This window comes from Megalops cyprinoides, chromosome 9 (assembly GCF_013368585.1).
Source record: "Megalops cyprinoides isolate fMegCyp1 chromosome 9, fMegCyp1.pri, whole genome shotgun sequence".
Taxonomy (NCBI): domain Eukaryota; kingdom Metazoa; phylum Chordata; class Actinopteri; order Elopiformes; family Megalopidae; genus Megalops; species Megalops cyprinoides.
In genome coordinates, this window is record NC_050591.1 from 33,165,977 (window position 1) to 33,180,126 (window position 14,150).

Below are 14,150 nucleotides of genomic sequence, written 5' to 3' on the forward strand. Positions count from 1 at the left end.
AAATACTGATATTGCTGGGATTATAAAATCACATAAAAATGAAAAAAAAGTCTGCTATACATCAAATATGCATACTAAGTCAGTTCTTAGAAAAAGGAAAAAAAGTTATTTCAGCTTTCTTCCACAATAGTCCATGTCTTTGCAGAGGAAGAAGTGTGGCTAGTCCTGCATAACATTTAGCAGGAAAAAGTAATTTGGAATATTATTAAAGACAACACTAAAAACTTACCCTACCACAGCATTGCTTAAACATTTACATTGCAATTACAATAAAGTGGGTGTGTTTTTTTTTCTTTCCATCTTGAAGAATGAAAAATTAATGCTCAGCTTCTGAACCAGCCCCCATAGCAAATATTTGTGTAGCTCTGTATTGCAGGACCAAGTCATGCTTCGCCATGCTGGTAGAGAAGTGCATCATGGGACATAGATTGGATTTTCTTGTAGGGAGGAGGAATTCAAGCCTAACAGCACTGTACTCCCGGGTGATGGAAAGTGCTGAGTCAGGCAGGACTCCTGTGTCAGCCAGGAACGAATCCCTCTGTACGTATGTCAGGCATGCAGTTTGCAGGCCGCACATGCAGACATTGGGGCATGTCACTGATTTTTATCCTCCTAACGCAAGTCAGGTCAGAAATCGAGGGCTTTGCAGCGGCTGTTTAGCGGATTTGGGGGATGTTTGTATGCCTTGAACAAGCGCTGATTTCATTGTCAGGAACATTGTCCTCAGCCATTAAAGGCAGACTTACATAACCTCAGGGTGTTTTCCTTCTCAAGTGAAGGCTTTGAGCACCATAATGGCAGCCCTAGGAAAGACACTGCAGACTTTCGATGAGAAAATATTTTGTGAACGTGAGGCAATGGTTATGCCAGAGAGCATTAATTACTTGCAGAACTATAATGCATTGCTTTATGAGCAAGATGAGTTCTTGTGTTTAGCAGTTATGGTGATGAAACACAGTTTTAAAAATTTACCACCGGATTCAATCAACACCTGCCTTTGCTCGACCTAAAAATTCAGCTGCCAACACAATGTTTTAGTTCATGTTCATCATTGCTGAACTTGTCGATCTGTGTTTGTTAGCAAAACAGTACCATCTTGTATTTAATCTACAGTTAAGAGTTAATGACAAATCCTGATTGAATCCAGAGGTAAATGGTAGAGATTGATACTGCTGCTGCTGTGGAGATGCTATGGTTATGCCTTCTTCCTGACCTGTGAGTGTGCCACTGTGCCCCACCTCCCTGACATGCCGCAGAGGGCCTGGTTGTATTATCTTGCTGCAGCGACTCTCTCACAGTTTGTCAGAGGTTGCACGGCTGTAAGCCGGACTTCAGTCACTACAGGACAGAGCGCAAAGTAGAGTGTGTCTGAGGGCGTGGTCATGTTTGTCCAGGGAGGAGAATTATGTTTGAGTTTTGAATCACAGCAGCTTTGATCACACATGCACTGCCAGTAAATATAATCAGGCTGTTCCCCAATGAACACCAGGCTCTCAGAGGCTTCTTTAAAAGTAGGATTTTTACATGTGTTTTATGTTCAAGTGGTGTACCTGGACACAAAACAATTTAAAATTACCTATAGGTATATATAGTATACTACATACATGCATACTACATACTATATATATAGTATATTACAGTGTTCAAGTCCTTAAGAAAAAAAGCACATTATATAAATCAACAGTTGATTTTCTTTTTCTTTTTTTCAATCCCAGCTCTTCACATGACAGTTCACACCTAATATGCATGCTCTGCTGCATCATCTGACACTAGAAACTGGAAGCCCGGGGAACAGCGAGATCATTGGAGTTGCCTAGGTGATGCGATTGGGAAAAGTGGTCAGAACCATTTTCTCTTTGTCTGTGAAAGCACCGTCCAGCTTATAGGCCGGGAAGGAAACACTAATAGGCAAATGAATAAATAAAATTAAATAATGAATAAATAATCCCAATTTCCATTAAGAGGGAAAGAGTTGAGAAAAAAACAGTGTCCTGTTATGTTAAGCATGTGTGTAGTTCTAGGAAACCTGGTTGCCTTCTGTCACCCATTAAAGATACTGGTTTCTTGGCATAAATATCAACCTTTTTGTCATTTTTTTATTCAATGTTCTTTTTCTAATTTTGCTCCATGGCCAAGACTCCAAGACCCTGAGCCTACCCAAGTCTGACGGTAAAATGGTAGGGCATTTCCCAGGCTCCTATGCTGCCCAACGCTTCTCCTCATGTGCTCAGATAAAATAATCACCAGAATTAAGATCTCCCACGAGGGGGATAAGTCAGGGCTGTGCTAGTTCAGGGCTGGACTGAAGATATTGCAAACCAGATTAAACCCTTAAATACACAGCAAAACAGGCTGCAAACTGCACGGTAAATGCAACCAGAGCCTTGCCTATATGCTGCGTAAATGAAGACATCCATAGCTAGTGGGGTGGACTTTCTGACAAGATGCCATTTTGCCATTTGCTGAGATACGGGACTCTGCGGAATTACAGCACACGTTGTCCTCTTCTTGATTCCAGCGCGGCACAAAAATATCACAAACGCCACCTGCTAGTTTTAAGAGGAAACTGGTTGTCAAAGCTGTCCCATGAATTTTTTTGAGTGATGAACATACCACTATAATCTCTTCTTAAGATTTTCCTCAGGGAATTTTAACACTGTTGTAGCTAACAGAGGTATTTCTGGTCACAGGTGTATGTGGTTAAATAGTTTTGGATGATGAGCACAATATAGCTTGGTATAATTCAAAATAGTACCATTTCTCTCTAAAATGCACCATAGAAAATCTCATTTTACAAAATCCTCACGTAGTACTTTCATGCCATACAAATCCTTTTGGGGGAAAGGGATATATAATAAGTTGTAGTCAAACTGATTTTACACAAAAAAGTGCAGAATCTCAACGTACCAATCTGTATTCATTGCCTCTGATCAGAGTAATCAGATATCAGTGTTTTTTTTATTACATGAAATGCTCTATGACTAAAATCTGTGCATTCCTTGCATCATATAAACAGTTCCTTTTTTCACAGTCATAGAAGGTAAGTGGAAACAAAGAGAATGACCTAGCCATGAACCGTCCTCACAGATGTTCGCCCTGCCCGCCTCACAGTATTGGCCTAAGTACACAGAAATATTCCAGTGTGTTCCCTGGTGTATGTACTTTTATGCCTTGCATGACATCAGCGTGCAGCACAGGTGGTCATACAGAACTGAACATGTACACCTGCATGCAAGGACACTAAACCTAAGATCACCCAGGGGTAAACCCAGGCCCAGGCTGTCATGCACCGTATTAGCCACTGGGGGTGCTCTTGTTAGCTCACCATCACTGTCATACAAGTGAGGGTAGCTTACTAATTATAAAGCTAAGCAATACCTGCAGGTTTTTCAGTGCGAGGGTTTAAAAGCAACATAATCTGAGCAGAAGATTAATATGAACAATTACATGGTGCATTGCATCTTAGTAGATCTCCTGAAAAGGATAAAATTCCATTGGTCAATTTGCCTAAAACTGCCACTGACTGGAGAATAAAAACCACCTTAATATCTTGTCTTAAACAGTATTTGGTTTGACTTCTATAAACTATAATCCATCAGAAAACCAAATTTTACTGAATGAAAACCTTGAACTCCTTCTCTGCCCAAGTCAAGAGAACAGCATGGAAATGCCTCACTGCCAATTACAGCAAAGAGACAATTTCCAAAGAGGTCACCTTATACAAATACTTCCCTTTAGTCTCATATGGTAGGAAAAAAAAAACATGCTTAAGGATTAATGAAGACAAATTGATATTGTTTACTGGAAACACATGAATACTTTGTGAAACACCTACATGAATGTGCCTGGTTACTCTTGTCATATCCTTGGTTGAGTGACCTGCACTGTGGACGGAGTGTTTCAGCTTGTGTCTGCTCTCTACTGCAATGCAGAGCAAAGCACCCCAGCCAGAGCTGCATCTCACCTGTTGCCTGGGTGATCAGTTCACGTTAAGCTCCTTATAAGTGCGAGGAAACTACTAATGAATGTGTAGGTGAAGCAAATAGTTTTATCATTTCCACATACTGGGGCCTGAATACATATGAGAAGGCTATTAATGAAACAGCTTTATTTGCTTTATTATGTTTATGAAGTTTATGAAGTTAATGTTAAGATAATTACAATTTAGTTAAACTAATAATACTAGTATCATAAACTGATGCAAGTACGAATGTATCACAAATATTACAGTATACTGACACTCAACGCTATTAAGAAATGTTCAGCGTTCTGAAAGTATTGAACATCATATTCCCACAAATATTTCCTATTATTAAATTAAGCAATATGAATTAAGCAATATTAAACAAAAAAGGAATTCTATGTAAATAATTCCATGTAAGTCGGTAGTAATGCAGTTTACCATTCATTCAGATAATAACACTGCACACATGCATCCACATACAAAAAATTCATACAAGAATGTCATTAAATTTAATTTCAGATCTTCTCAGGACTCTAAGATATTTAAGTAGATGTCCTAGCTTAGTTTTGCAGCACAAAGTCTGCCTTTCTTTTAGAAAAAAGAAACTTTCCCGTTTTATACTGAAAGTTACGCCTACGTATGTATCTAATGGAACCCACCCTTACAGGTGGGGCTTGGGGTTTGCTAAATAAACACAAAAATACCCACTATCTGCTTTCTTAAATTTATAAGTATTTTCATTATAGCGATTGATTTTTAAAAACGTATTTCCTTCAAACCCATTTTGACTTCGCGTATTCCGGTCACGATATCCTGACTTTTACCTGGTCGCTGCCATATTACTGTCATGAACCTTGCAGCGCTTAAAACAAAATACTCCATCTTTCACGCACTGCCTCCATGTAAACGCCAGCCGATAATTATTCATGCGCAAATCTGTTTATTTCACGCACATGCGGGTCACTGCGCGCTCTAATGAACACAAGCAGCTAGACGCGCAGCCTCACGATCACGACTTCGGCCACGGCTTCTTGAGAGACTCCTCTATGAAATGAATTATAATACTTAGCTGTCTCCGCTGTCGGCCAATAGCAAGCCGACTCCTGCAGCACAGCGACCAATCCGGTCCCTGTTGCTATGGCTATAATCAGCACCCCATTATTACCGCAACTCCCCTGCTGCTCCGCTCAGACATCTATCACATCCCACAAAGGATGAAGAGCTGGAGCAACAGAGAGTGCATTAAAAAATATGATGGGACCTGGTGTGCCGGCGGGACACTGATGCATTATACTCCAGGTCACCGTTTATCATAACTAAAATTCAGTGCTGTTGCAAATCCTGATTACATTGGCATCAGTGGTCACAGACACACAGCACTGGGTAACATCTGCCAGGAGTTTTTTTGTTTTTAATATAAATTATTTGTTTGCTTATTCATTTTTTACATTGGCAGATGCAAAGCTACTACCCAAAGCTTTTTAAAAAGCTGTTATGACAATGCACCGTAAAGGCATATTCCATAAGCGGTGTGTGAGGCAGCAGAACTGGTGGTTGCTCTCTATAAGATCACAAATCGATTTTGGCAATTTATTAGCATGATTTGAAAAAAAAAAGTTTTTAAATATTTTCATGTGTGGATGTCACATATAGATATTATGTTCTAAGTCAATATCTGTCAAAGTCAATTTTTTTTGTTATTTTAATTGTCCAGCTCTGAGTTTACAAAGCCAACATGTCAATGTGCTCTTAAAATAACCTTTGCTCTGTGGACTGAGAGGTTTCCCATCTGTCACTGTCTGGTCAAGAGGATGTCTTCCTTTGAGACAGAGTGTCTCTTACTGACACGCCTACTGCCAGACACATAGAATCCAACAGGGGATAGAGTCCAACTTTCATCACCCCTCCAAGCTGTCAAAGACAGGGAAAGCAGGAGGCTGATGCCGAAGGGAGGTATGCATTTTTTCACAGTGATAGTGCTGTGGTTCATCCTTATACAGAATATGTGTGTTTGCAAGCGATTGTGTCGTGTGTCTTTAAGTGTGCACATGTGTGTGTGTGCGCATGTGTGTGTGCGCGCGCGCGCATGTGTGCGTGTGTGCACACGCATGTGTGTGTGTGTCAGCGCGTGCATATGTGTGTGGGTGTGTGTTTACAGTGTATGTTTGGCAATGGTTAATTTCTTAGATACTGTTACTGTTACCCATTACATACAGTTAAATACTGCACCATCCCCTCTGAGAAGGAGGGTCCCCTCTCAACCTGCCTGAGGCCAACGTTTCAATCCTCGGTCCACCTCATTGGCTGCAGAATGAAACCACTCTGCTGAACTGCTGAGATGAGCTTATGCTTTCCTATGTGTTATTCTAATACTATCTTTTCCATTATTATTTTCCAAGAGTCTGTGGACCACCTTTTCAGGGAATACTTTCCAGTTGGCCTGGGTTTTCTGCTATTTTGATTCCCTCTAGAAAATGCAGTATATATGCAGCACTTTGTGAAAATCTTGATTGTAAAAATGCACCATAACAAATAGATTTTGATGATTTTTTTTGATTGGAAATATGGGCAGAGGGTGATTTTCAAAAGAGTCTATATGGGTAGGTAACCCCCTATAGGCACATGTGTATTTGTTCTGTGGACAGCAGACAAAAAGACATAATACAGTGAAGAGGCATGTGAACATGATGGAATAATAGTTGCAGGTTTGAGATTAGGGGCTGAGTAAGTCATTGGTTTGAAATTTTGCACATTGCTTTGTCGGTGGTTATACCAAAGTTTAACAAGCTCAAAATACAGAAATCTCAGATTGAGAAAGCCATTATAGTTATGATTCATGCCACAATCAAAATCTGCAAACTGACCATCTGTTAATTTCTCATAGAGGTGAATTCACATGGTAGAGTTGAATAGCAAAGCCAGACTGTATCCCTCCTGTGACATCACACTCCCAGCTCTGCGTTTGTCAGCCGTAGAGCAGCTGTGGCGAGCACACCTTTGCGTTGCCTCCCAGGTGATTGGATTTGCCGCCAGGATTCTGCGGGGCGAGCGCTGCTTTCCAGCGATCCAAAACCACCAGGACAGCTGCTGTTCAGAGGATTAGATCCCGCTCTCTTTGAAACCCCTTTTTCTGCTAATGAATCTCACTGCTTCCTCTGCCCGTCCATCATGAATTTGGTTTTCTGCAGAGGTTCCCTCTGGGCTGCGTTTCAAAGGGGCAGCAGTGAATTTCACCGTGCACCACGCAGTGGAGCGCACCCAAATAAGCTTGGGTCACACCCTGTTCTCTTAATCTGAATATGATGCACATACTGCCAGACAAAGCATTCAGACTTTAAAAGCAACCATTGCTCAACCATAAAATAGATGGAAAAAAAGCAGCAGTGGTAATACCACTGTCAGCGGCTAGGTGGCAGCATAAGCCACAGAGGCAAAATATCAGCCAGCAAGAAGTACATGACAATTGTGACTGCTGTGTTTTCATGGCTTATTGTAGATACAGAGCAGCAACATGTTTCCATGCACAATGACAAGCCTAGAACGACCCAAGGCTGAATTATCGAATATAGTGGTCTAAAATGACAATCACTGTTCAGATTTAATTCAAATATCTCCAGCTACAGTAATTAAAACAGACAGAGGTTCTCAAGAGCTTCTGCTCTCGTTGAATAATATGGTCTGTGCACGTCTGTATACACACACATTCATACACGTGCACTTGGACACACACTTTTCCAAACATATCAAGGAAGCCTTCAGAGAGATGGCCTACTTAATTCTGATGAGATATATAAGATTCTGGGGAGAAGGGAGGAACGCAGCCAATGAAAAACCCTCGCTGATATCACTCCTTTGCAGGGGCTTAACACTGGCCTGGCTGTGGGTCTTAGCCTGAGCACAGGGGAGAACTGATGGTACTGGGATGAATAATTTAAATCTCATCAAATAAAAAGGATCAGTGAGTCATGTATTTACTAGCAAGGTCTGCCCAAAAAGAATTTCTCAAGTGCCTATTATGCAGTATTAAAGTCAACCAGAGCCGTTTGCCTGTATTGCAGTAGCATAGCTCTCAGCCTCTGCAAGTACTGTACCTGTCAGGACTCAGGCACGGACCTCGAGTGCTCCAATTCCAGGCGTTTATTAACAGAATTGTCAAACAAGCAGGCAGTCCAAAAACAGGCAGGGTCAAAATACCAGGTAGGCAGTCCAAGGGCAAAACAGGGATCAAAAACAGAAACAGGCAGGGTCAAACCTTGAAGGCAGGCAGATCAGGCAATCAGGACAGAAAGGCAGGCAAAAACGATGTCGAGGAACAGGCGAGGCAAAAACCAGCAAAATCCAAACAGGGAAACAGGCGGGAAACAAGACAGGCAGAAACACTGAAACGATCTGGCAAACAACACAGAGACAAGCAGGGTAGATATAGGGCTGGGCTGATTAGGTGATGGGAGGCAGGTGTGCAGGTAGGCAGGTGGAGACAATCAGGTGGGCGGAGACAAGGCGGAGAGCGGGGCAGGGCTAGAACACAAGGAAAACAAAAGCACATGGACAGGGAAAAAACAAAAACACAACAGCTAGGGGGCGGGAGCCCTGACAGTACCCATTGCGCATAAACTGAAACTCAGCACCAGTTCTTTTTTTTGTTAGCATTTTTATTTCAGTTGAAAATATAGTTTAACACACATGCAGTAACAAATACACATACAATGCAATAGCACGTTCTGGGGTTTCAACAAACTTGACAAGAAACAATGGAAAAATAAAAAAATCATCCCACTACATTTGATGGAAATAATCTTTCAGAAAATTCATTGCACTTGACCAGTCAATTAAAGTCCTTGGGTGAGCAGTGTGTAGTTTATCTGTGCTCCTTTGAGAGATACAGTAAGTATATCCAAAAGGTAATGCAACTACACCGATTTCAAATGAACACCAGGTGGAACCAATCTTTCAGAATTGCCTTCTTGTAGGCTATCACGCCTGCCATGGGAAGCCTCTTTTTTGTGAATTTAAAGGGATTCAGCAGCAGTTCTTCATATATATTTCACATTCTCGCCTGGAAAGGCTGGGATATTCCGGACTGTAAACTGATGGGGATCTTTGCAATCAATGGGGCCTGAATTATTCTTTCTTATTATGCTTGAGACCAGAGATTTAGGAAAAGTTTAGAGGCAACTGCACTCTACTTGTGAACGTATACACAGGAAAAAATACAGATAAGGAAAGATAAGAAAGGAAAAAAAGCACATTTTTGGCTACGTAGAATAAATCATGCTCACATTACCTCTTGGTGGAAGTCGTAGGCTAGTAGCTAGTAGGCTAGTAGCACAAACAACAGCTTGACACCTGAAATGCTCAATGTATGCAAAAACCAGTTTCTGTTTAGGGGACACCCCAAGATGTAAAATATCACTGTGAAACGACTCAGATTATTTTTTGAGACCTTTGCTAAATATGAGATTGTGTGAGCTGTGTCACTGTGATTTCAAGACAGGAAACAAATGATATGTGCAAAAATAGAACAACCTGCCTTCCAGTGCTTTGGAGGTGATAATTTTACTGACTTACTGAATACTGACTTATGTCGCTTACATAGAAGCTAGTCATATATCAATAATTCAATATATTCATAGTTCAATAAGCCCCAGACACTGTTGCAGTCTTCCGTGCAACGTTCTTTTCGTCTTCAGTTTTCGCTCTATGGTTGGGGGTCCTCTTTCCCCACAGGTGAGTATTTGGTTGGATTTCACATCTTCTGGTGACAGGACAGTTATGGGTGGCCACACATGCTCCTTCTAGGTCACTAGAAGAACTGGCATCCTGAAAATTCCCCCAAAAATGAAAGTTGTAAATGTGTATGAACTGGCACTTGCTTGAACCCCATGTACTTTTAATCCCTTACTTTTCAAGGAGAAGTGTTCTAGCACAAAAGCTAGATAGATTTTGGCTCATTAAAAACAGGACAGTGGTAGAAGCAGGGGGCATATCAGACAACTCTAAAAATAGTGTTCACCCCAACAGCTTATGTGTGGAGTTGGAGCAAACTGTGTACATCAGCATGCTGGACACACCAGTGAGGCTACAGCAGAATCGGTGTCAGCATTTCCAACTAGCCATAACACTATGTACAGCTGGCAAAAACATCATTTAACCATATCACCGTGGTTTTGCAGAGTAATTCCTATGCACACGACAAAAAAGCCAACAAGCTATTTGCCATTGTGACATCACAATGATTGGTCTAAGTCTGTCAACAATGCATGCACAACGGTTTGTGCTGAAAATGATGAGAACACAAAACCTCAAGCTACAGTGTGAGTTCAGGATGGAGTCTGTGTTTCATTTTATGATTTTGATGCTCATAATAATACATGGCTGCTGTCCATGACAGCACACTGAAGTTCATTCAATTTGTCAGTGATGAAAAAATTGTATGGCTGGTGACCCTGGGCAGCAATAAACATGTTCTTGCACTCAGCACTCCTACAGTTTGCTTCCAGCTGAATAACTTCACATTGAATGGCTGAATGAATGAATTGCATGTATGTAGTGCCTTTCAAAGTGCTTCACAGGGAGGTGTGACTCACCTCAACACAATTTATGGTGACCACACAGGTGATTTACAACAACCATTTTGCACTGGCAGACCGGAGAGGTCACCACACATTAGTTGAGGAGGCACAGATTTATTTAGTCATTTAAAATGGGAGTCAATATAAGTCATGCTGGACATTGTCCGGCAGGAGCGGACCTCACTGGATGTATGTTTCTCTCTGGAATGTGTAGCGTGAGCTTGTGGGGGCAGTTGGGGAATTAGCTGGCTTAGGCTGGGAGCTGTGGACGGTTTCTGGAGCCATCCATTTGGAGTCACCCAGCAGCCAGAGTCTGATCTGGCATTAGCATTTGTTAAATAAAGCCCACGGTATATCTATGACAATGAGTGACCTTGCTGGACACGTTTCAGCAAGATATTTTGTGTCAGCTGGAACCGGTGCATGTATAGAGTAATGCATATAGAAATACATGCAATGCATAGCCGCGTGTATATCCTCGCCCCGGGGTCTGCTTGCTCAGCTGTTTTTAGAATGTTCCATGTTCTCTCTGACAAGCCGTGCGAGAGCTTTGAGGATGAAACCAAGTCACTGACAGAGCGGTAGCAGGGACAGCTGGATGCCGTGAGCACTGGGAGCGATGGGTGTTTGGGAGCGGACTGCAGCCGCGGGGAACAGTAAAACGGCTCCATTTTGAGGTTTGTTCAAGTTTGGTGTTCCAGCGCTATGGGCCTGTGCAGTGAAAAGCTCCAACAACAGGGAGAACAAAGGCTCTCGTCGGATGGGCTTCCGTGACTGTGACGGGATGCGGTCCTGGCTGGGGGATCAAACCACTGGGATTAATAAAGTACATATCTATCTATCTATCTATCTATCATCCGTCAGAGGGTCTCACACGGTAGCTCAGCGTAGTCTCAGGGCGCACCCCAAAAGTTTGGTGACAAACTCCAAGGTCAACACAAGGCCAATAAAACAGCCAGGATTGAACCTCACACCATGTCTCACTATGAATCCCTTCAATGTGAAGAAGTTCGCAGACAAGGAGGGAAGTGTAACTGGTTAAACAGATGCTCCTACAAAGTGCTTAAATTGTACACAATGTCCATATACACACCTGGGTATTTACTCAAGTGGTTCAGGCCAGTCAGTTCAGTTAACTTGTCTAAGGCTGCAGCACCCTAGAGGATTCTTCCAATGGTCACTGGTCAACTTCCCCAGCTACGATTCCGCACATTCCCAGTCAGGAGTGAGGGGCATGGAACAGGCAATACATCATTATTACATTACATTATTGATCAACTTACACAGGTTGCTATTTTTGCACGTTACCCTTTATGTGGCTGGGTATTTACTGAGGCAATTGTGTGTTAAGTACCTTGTACAAGGGTACAGCAGCAGTGCCCCAGTGCGGAATCAAACCGGCAAACTTTCAGATACGAGCCCTGCTCCTTACCATACGCTGCACTGCTGTTTGGCATGTATGGGACACTTTAATATATAACTTATCATTTCCATGCTATACCATTTCAGGTGGGTCCTCAGTGACTACAGCATAGGGTTTCCATAAACACATCTCAGTGTATCACATGAACTTGCCTCATGAGATCTCCCTCTCCTACTTGCTAATCCCTAATTCAAATCACTCCGCTGCTGCTTTGCCTGGGTTTCTATTTACATATATGTAATAAATATGTTCATGTGCTGGCTAAATTAGAGAGAGGTGCGACAATAAGCAAAACTGCTGTGCAAGCGTTTGTGAGGAATTCAGCGGGATATTGCGTATCATCTCTATGGAGAGCCATAAAAAAGGCCTGTATATCAGAGTACATCCTATATACAGTCACTCATTTTCGTTCTGCTCTGCTCAGCTGTTAGGGGAGTGCTGCAGTCTCCTTGGCTGGCCAATGCCAATGTTCAGCTGTGGGTATCCCGAGAGCCCCTGGAGCCAAATCCAAAAAGACAATGCAATGACAGCACTTTGAAATCTGAGGGAAATTTTCCTGAAAGGTTCTGAAAACGCGGATTGGAGTGAGTTGTGCAGCACTCAGCAGGCTTTCCCCAGGGGAGATAAAGCATGAGTGTTTTTGCGACTCTTAAGTTACTGAAAAGGTAACCGTGTTACTCCTCATCGTTGGTGGCTGAGCAGAGAAAGTGACTGTGTGCGGCACCTTTGCTGTTGGCGGGAAGTGATTCAGCTGAAAACTCGACCAACAACTTACACCGCTGTGTTCTGAGGGTGGTGTCATGGGCACAGACCTGGTGTGGAACCCAGGTTTGGTACGGACTGGGAAGTCTGCTTACAGCAGGGGATTATGCAGGAAGCCTTCATGCATGACTGCCCCAATATAAATGATTTAACTCAACATTTTTAGACTTTGCCACGTTCATTATTAATGAAAAGAACGCACATTCAATTTGGTTCAGTCTTCCACGGTCACTCCCAAACCCCCCCTTTCTCTCGTACTCACTCTTTCTCTCTTGTTCTCGCTCCGTGTTTAATGTTTAAACATTTTGCCCGACCCTCCCACTTGGGCTGCAATCTCATACCTGGTTACCAGCTGCTGCTATCGACCTGATATGGTGTCCAGGGTTCATTGATTCACACACATCTCATTTGGCTTGGAAACGGCTTTACAATGAGGCGCTCAGCACCGTCGGGCGTATGTTCACATGTGCATTCACTGCAGAGGCGTGGAGTATGACAGCTGTACCAACACCGGGGGGGGGCTTGACTGCCAGCATGTTCTCCAACTGACAAATGAATTGATTCCTCTTATCTCATCAAGAGTGATGCAATCAAACACAACGTCTTTATTCCTAAATGTATTGCTATACTTTATACTAACTATGCTTTAATCTCTCTGTAGCTCTATTCTAACTGTACAGCTGCATGACTCTACTAATGAAGTAAGGTGAACTGTATTTAGTTGCAGCGGGAACAAGATATAACAGGTATAGTACCTGCTTGAGGCATTTTCATCAAAAGAAATGCAAGACCTCACAACAATATGAATTATTGTTATATAATGCTGTCAATTTTGTAGTGACTTATCCCCCACACTACACCTTCGTGTGTTAGAGTTATCGAATCATCAAAAAGGTAACATTTAAGATAAACTCTTCTTATTACCAGAATTAAAATAATAATTACAATAATTATAATATTTAATAAAAAAGGAAACATGTAGTCTTTTTCCAAACCAGACTTTATTGCTTGCAAGCGTTAATAGACACAGCTTCACAAATGCAACCACAACTCAGATATGAAAAAGTGCAACCATTCGATGCAAAATATATGACAACATGAAAAAGTAGCAAAAGTATAAAAACATTTTGCAACAAGGCATTGTCTTATGAGCACAGTTAACCCTTATATCCCCTTTCCCTGCTGTCCATCAAGCTTCACTACACTACACAGCGTAAAAACATCTGATGCAGGACCGTGGACGCTTTCTGCATAATTTCTCCACATGCTTCTAATGAGAAACTACTTGACGCTTAATTGCATATGGTCACATATCTAGCATAGGACATCTGCTTTGACTGTATAGCTGATGCCATTACAATATGTCAGTCACAGATTAGTCAGCAGATGATCTAACAGGGTACTCTGATCCTGGGCGAGGGACTCGGCT